This window comes from Marmota marmota, unplaced genomic scaffold (assembly GCF_001458135.2).
Source record: "Marmota marmota marmota unplaced genomic scaffold, marMar, whole genome shotgun sequence".
Classification (NCBI taxonomy): Eukaryota; Metazoa; Chordata; class Mammalia; order Rodentia; family Sciuridae; genus Marmota; species Marmota marmota.
The window spans coordinates 2775469-2782350 of NW_025999949.1; positions in this window are offsets into that span (position 1 = coordinate 2775469).

Genomic DNA, 6882 nt, shown 5'->3' on the forward strand with positions numbered 1-6882 from the left:
GGCAATGACTACATAAATGAACTGACTTCAGAGAGTGGTAAGCACTATGCAGAGAATAAAAAATAGAGCAATAGGGCAAAAAGTGATGGGAGAGAAGGAGAAGGTTCTCCAGAGAGGGCTCGGGGAGGCTGCTCTTCGGTGGGAGTTTGGCCTGGGTCGGAGCCATGAGAATGTACAAGCCATGGGAAGAAGGGGAGCAGAGGCGGTCCTGTGGCAGAACAGGCTGAGCTCAGCTGGGCAGAAGGGGAATGGAAACCTGGGGGCATAGGGCCAGAATATGGATTGGAGAATTGGCAGAGCTTTGGAGCTCCCAGTGGGTTTGGATTTTTATTCTAATTTCATTAGAAGCCAATCTATAAGAGATGATAAAAGGCACTGAGAGGTCAATGAGATGGGGGAAAGAACTCCTCTTGGGGCGAATCCTATCAGTGGTCATACTTTTGATAAGTGCCTGCACTGAGGAGGATCCATCTTTTTGAGCTGCCTCTAGGTACAGAGATGAACATGAACAGCATTGTTAGGAGAATGGTATTAGTTCTGGGTGGGGAGAGCAGAAGAAGAGCAGAAAGCTGTCTCTCTTCCTGTTGCACCTTCTCCTGCAGAGTGCTCAGGCTCATCCTCAAAATCATGCTTCTTAACCTTAACTCCCTTTTGGAGAGATTTAAAAAAATGACAGCTGGGCATGGTGGCACATACCTGTAATCCCAATGGCTCAAGGAGGCTGAGACAGGAGGACAGCGAATTCAAAGCCAGCCTCAGCAAAAGTGAGGCGCTAAGCAACTCAGGGAGACCCTGTCTCTAAAATAAAATACAAAATAGGGCTGGGTATGTGATTTGGTGGTTGAGTGCCCCTGAGTTAAATCCCCTGTACCACCCCACCACACACAAAAAATTACTGGAGCTGGATGCTGTGGTGCATGCCTATAATCTCAGTGACTTGGAGGCTGAGAGAAGGAGATCATGAGTTTGAGGCCAGCCTGGACAACTTAGGGAGGCCCTAAGCAACTTGGTGAGAACCTGTCTCAAAATAAAAAATCAAAATGTCTGGGAATGTAGCTCAGTGGTAAAGTATTGTGAGATTCAATCCCCCGTACTTCAAAAATATATATGGAAACCTGGATCCTGCCCTCACTGATTCTGATTTAAGTGGTCAAATTACTCTTTTGAGAATATAAAGGAGTCTGAATATACAGTGTATAGCAACCAGATAATTTAGAGAAATAGAACTCTGACCCGCAATCTGCACCAACCCGTCCAGGAAGCCAAACCCTAACCTCTGTAGCAACTGGCCCCAAACACTCAGGACTCATGGTAACTTCCAGATTCCCTAATTTCTGCCCATTTCCCACTTAGAACCTTCCAGTGAAAGTCAAATATACACACCTCACCTAACTGCTGAATTAGGAATTAGGAGCTTCTCTGTGCCCATGAGCCCCAATCAGAACACATCTGAAGCTGTCCCTTTTTCCCAGTCCTCTGCCTGCCTTTGAGTCTCTGCCAAACACAAGCAATGGCGTCTCCTTCTTTGCTAGAGCAAGCTCTGAATAAATGGCTTTTGTTTCACTGGGGCTGGGAGTCTTCATTTATTTCCACAGAAACAGCTTGGAAATTGGGTATCTTAAATGCTTCCCATGTGGTTCTAATAGACAACCAAGGCTCTAAATCAGTGGTTCTCAAAGTGTGGCTCCTAGACCAGCAGCATTAACTTGTTAGAAAAGCAAACCTCAGTCAGCATTAGACTTGCTGAATCAGACATTTGGGGGCATGCATTCTGATGCATGTCAAAGTTTGAGAACCACTGCCCTAAAGGAAGTTTGAACAAACATTTAGTAATTTTGGTTTGAAGGATCACCAAATCATTGCTCTCCTTGGTATGCCTATATGCCTCTATGTTGGAGGAAATCTATAACCTCTTGAGCTTCTTGAGCATCTGGTGTTGTTCTAAATGCTTCATGTGCATTATTTTTTGTGACAATTTCATGAGGTAGGAACCATTATCATTCTTATTACTAGCCAGAATCTAAGTTCAAGGAGTCTGGCACATAGTCTTGCCCTTCTATCTGGCTTAATCTCTCAGTGGTCACTCGCTTAAGTCTAGCATATTGCATAAATCATACTCATGAATTCTGAATGTAAAAAGATATGGGTCATGAAGGAGATTTTTACTAAGTGGAATGTGCAGGGGGTAGGGAACTTTGAGGGTAGTGTAGGAGGCCATGGGAGAAAGGTGAAGAGAGGAAGGCAGAACTAGGAGGCAAAGCTGACCAACCAGGTACCTAGAAAGGATACTGAAGAGGGAGGAAGAAAAACAGCTATGACAAACACCACCAAGCCCACCATGGACTCCGCATGTTTTGGGGATGCATCAATTTATCGGCCAGAAAAGAGGCTAAGGTCAAGCTAGAGCCTCTGAGGTGCTGTGGGAAGTCCACAAGGAGGGGTGCAGGTTTGATTCCTGAAGGTTTTCTGTTTCCCCTTCTGCAACACTCCCATCCAGTGCCACCTCCAGCTTCATGTACCATGTCTGTAGGGAATGCCTGATTGAGGGGAGGAGTTGAGATTGTTTATTTTCTGCAGTGTGACAGGGTGGACAATGATACTGCTCAAGTGGGACAGGGGCTACAGAAAAAAGGTATAATGGGGAAAGGGGACATAGAATAGAGGGTGTGAGAAAGTGAAGCTAGTTAGAGAAAGAAACCGATGGCTCTCATCCCCTGTTCCTTTCCCTGAACCCCTCAAAGCAAGTTACACTGCTAGTAAAGGAGAATTGGTAGAATTATAAAATTAGTCTCATCTTCCTGGTTGGAATTGTTAAATCAGGAGGAAGCTGAGTCTAGAAGACAGACTGTTCCAGTCAGCTGTGTAACCTTGAGAAAATTATTCCTTTGAAAATATAAAGAAAGCTACTGACACTCTCTCCTCATGAAGACACACAAGCACAACTTTAAACAAAACTCCATGTAATTTGAGGGGACATGGATCCCCTGAAATTCATCCCAGAACCCCAAAGGGAAGAAGTTCTGCCAGCAAAGATAAGGTTGCCAGGTACTTTAATCATCCTTCCAAATCCAGTCTTAGCTTATTAATTTGTAATGTAGCTCCCTGGAAATCTCTCTGCGATATTGAAATTCATTTGCTCACTTATCATGCTCTGCCCTTGAGACACTTGTGAAATTAGCTACAGAGAACAATTCAGATGGGCAGGCGTCATTTCTCACCTGACATGGCATTATATCAGGAGTTATGCCCTCTCTTGCCAACCTGGGGTACACAATAAGGTTTTAGCTCTCTAAAAATCCAAATTGAATGACTCTAAGCCCTCATCATGATTATAATGGCAACTCTGTTCTTATTACAAGGTTATTTTCCCCCAAATAATTTCTGAACACCCTTAGAAATAGTTTTGTGGTCAGTGAGGCATCCTTCTAGTTGCTTCTGAAGTCCACTCCACCCCCTCTGGAGCAGTTGCTGTGCTGGCCAAGGCATGAATGCTCCATGTGCCAAAGCCAGGTAGCAGCTCAGACAGGACTTCTCTTCGCAGGACTTTCTCTTACCCTGAGGTGCTGATAGTAGTAGTGGGATGGGGGGGCTCTTCTGTAGTTTCCAATGACCAGTTCTTTTAGCTGACATATTACCTCATGTATTTCTCAAGTGATGGACAGTAGGACATCCATCACATCCGGAGCTACAGGAATATCAGTGCCCATGAGCTTACTAGTTCAGTAACGTAAGTATAGAAATCCAACATATTTACTTTTGCATTAAGCCATCCAGGGGATAATAAAATATTGTAATTGCTAGGCACAATGGCATATACTTTGTAATTCCTTCTACTTGGGAAAGCTGAGGCAGGAAGATCACTTGAGGCTAGGATTTTGTGGCCTGCCTAGGTAACATAGTAAGACCTCATCTGAATTATATCGATCTATTTATCTGCAATAGATTTCAAGTCAGCATTTATTATACATATTACCTCCAGCTCTTCCAGCAGGACAGTTCAAGACTCCAGATTAAGTAGGCAGGGGTCAAGAATCAGGACAGAAAGACAAGTTCCAAAGACCTTTATCTCCCTCTTACCCTTCTCCAATCCTGAGTTTAACAAACATGGTGTAGAACTGCCCTGGGGACCCAGTTCATCAACTAATAGTCTCTCACTGCATTAGGAATTTGTTTAACTATAGTTGACAGTCCTCCTCCCAGGAAGTCACAGGTCATTCACAGCTGAGAACTGAGAAGTCTAATGGAGGACTGGGAGGAAGACCTAGGCAGAGCCAGGAAACCATAGAGTATGTGCTGGTAGACAGTAAGCAGGTATCTGCAAAGTGAGAAATAGGAATGATGGAAAAACAAAAGAGACCAGATACCCAGGACAAACTCCTCAACTTGTAAATAAGCCCCAGGCCAGTGCTGCTCTTCCAGATTCATCTGAGAAATGCCACCACCCAGAATGCCTATTCCTGTGGGGGTCAGGTGAAAGTCCTCTCCCAGCAGCCCAATTTCTTTTTCATATTGGAATGTGGAGAGTGCTAATTTGCAAAGTCATTCTACAATCTCTTGCAAAATAAACCACCCCAGAACTCGATAGCTTAAAACAACCACCATATAACTATCTTGAGCAACTTTTGAAAAAAGTATTTGGATCATTTCCCCTGAGGCTAGAGACAAAAACCATCTGTAAACACTAAACTCAAGTCGCAGGTTTTTTTTTTTTTTTTTTGGTGTGTGTTATTGTTCTGCAGGCGTATGGGTTATCAATTTTGAAACTGCTCTCTGCATATTCCAGGATTAAGAAAATAAGACAATATATCATGGGTAATAGGATCCATGATTTTAGCAATTAGAAAAGGTAAACTCATGATTTGAAATAATGTTTTTGGGTTTTTTGTTTGTTTGTTTTTGATACTGGGGATTGAAACCAAGAGCACTTAATCACTGAGCCACAAGCCCAGCCCTTTTTGTTTTTTATTTGGAGACAGGGTCTTGCTATGTTGCTTAAAGCTTGGCTAAGTTGCTAAAGCTGATCTCAAACTTGTGATCCTCCTGCCTCAGTCTCCTGAGTCACTGGGATTATAGGCATATTCCACCACGAAGCTGAACTAATGATTTTTAACATAAAGAGATGGAATCAACAATAGATAGTAGTATCTATAGTGGGTGTTTATGTGTATGTGGGCATGTGTGTGTGTGCATACATACATTTTCTAGATATGAGCACAAAGGGGGCCAAAAAACATCGACACTGAAATAACAATGAGCATGCCTACTACCTCCATCTTGGTTTCTAAATACTCTTCCCCACTAAAAAGAACTAGGGTTCCATAGGAAAATGACTGATTCAAAGGCTGAGGCAGAGACAATATAAGATGAGCCTGAAAAATCTTGTGCCAAAACAATACAGAAGTGCCCCCAAATCATGGAAACATATGAAAAAGAGGGGTTAGTTTGAAGAGGCTCTCAAAGGCCAAATCTGTAAGAGGTTAAGCATCAGGAAAAAATATGATAGTAACTATTTATAACCCACTGAATAAAATTGAAACTAGTGAGTTAAGACCAATATAAATAAATAAATGGGGAGAAGAAAAAGTTTTTTTTTCCTGACAGTAGAATCTTAACTCATAAATGAAGAAAGAATGATGAAATTAAAAAATCAACATTAGGCAATCACCATGGTAATAATTAATTTGTAAATGGAATCGTCAGTGGATACTAAGCTAGTGCATTATAGTGTCTTGGAGAGTAACAGGATAGTTGTGTGGTCTCACAGTATCATGGTAAGATTTAATTACAACGAAAATTATAACTTGACATCTACTGTTTCTGTATTAATGGCAACAGCATCAAAGCCAAGGTGCCTATTATGGTGCAGGACAATGAAAGTCCCCCCAGGCAAAGAAGCCATGAAGGGGGCCATTGCAGCAGGCTATCACCATATAGATTACACCTCTGTCTATCAAGACAAGAATGAGGTGGAAGAAGCCATCCAAGAGGAGAACCAAGAGAGGGTGGCAAAGTGGGATGACCTCTTCTTTGTTAGCAAGTGGTGGTGCATCTTTGAGAGAAGCCTTCTGAAGGAAGCCTGGGAGAAGACGCTCAGGATCTGAAATTGGCCTATTGTGTCGCGACCCCTCGCCGGCAAGGGAAAACACNGTTCAATCCCTGGTACAAAAAAAAAAAAAAAAAGAAAAAAGAAAAGAAAAGAAAACGGAGAAAAACAGATCTCACACAATTTGAGGAGAAACTGAGGAAGAGGAATTGAAAAGAAGGGATTTGAAGATCAGCTGAAGTGCTGGCATGGATGGAAGGTCAGAGCTTATGAGGGGACCTGGGAAGCCAGTCATGTCTGCTGCTGGAGGGGGACCACCAGGAGATTGGTAGAGAAGTCAGGAGGAGGTGGTCCCAGAGCCAGAGGGAGGGAGGACAAGATAGAATCCTGCAGCACTCTGTGCCGGTCTTTCTCATGTTTAAACCAGGGTGACTTTCAGAGAACATTGGTCACTGTTTTTCTACCCTCCAAATGTCATACAAACACACAGTAAGGGGGATCATGACAAATTGAGTTCCAGTCTAGCAGAGGTGACACAGTATAAAAACCTCAGAAGAGGAAAATAAAAAAGATCATGATTGAAGTCTCACAACTTGACTGGAATCTGCAAGCACATTTCTTATAGCCAGAAAAAGACTCCTAGGCCAAGAGTCATAATTAAGTATGTTTGTTAAGCCTTATAACTGTAATGCAAATGGTAAATGAGAGCATCATTTTCCCATACATTATGCTAAATGGAATCTCCTTGGTACCAATGGCCTCCAACAAACCTCAGTTAACAAGAAATATGGCTGATTTTTTTTTTTTTTTTTTTGTGGTGTTGGGGATTGAACCAAGGG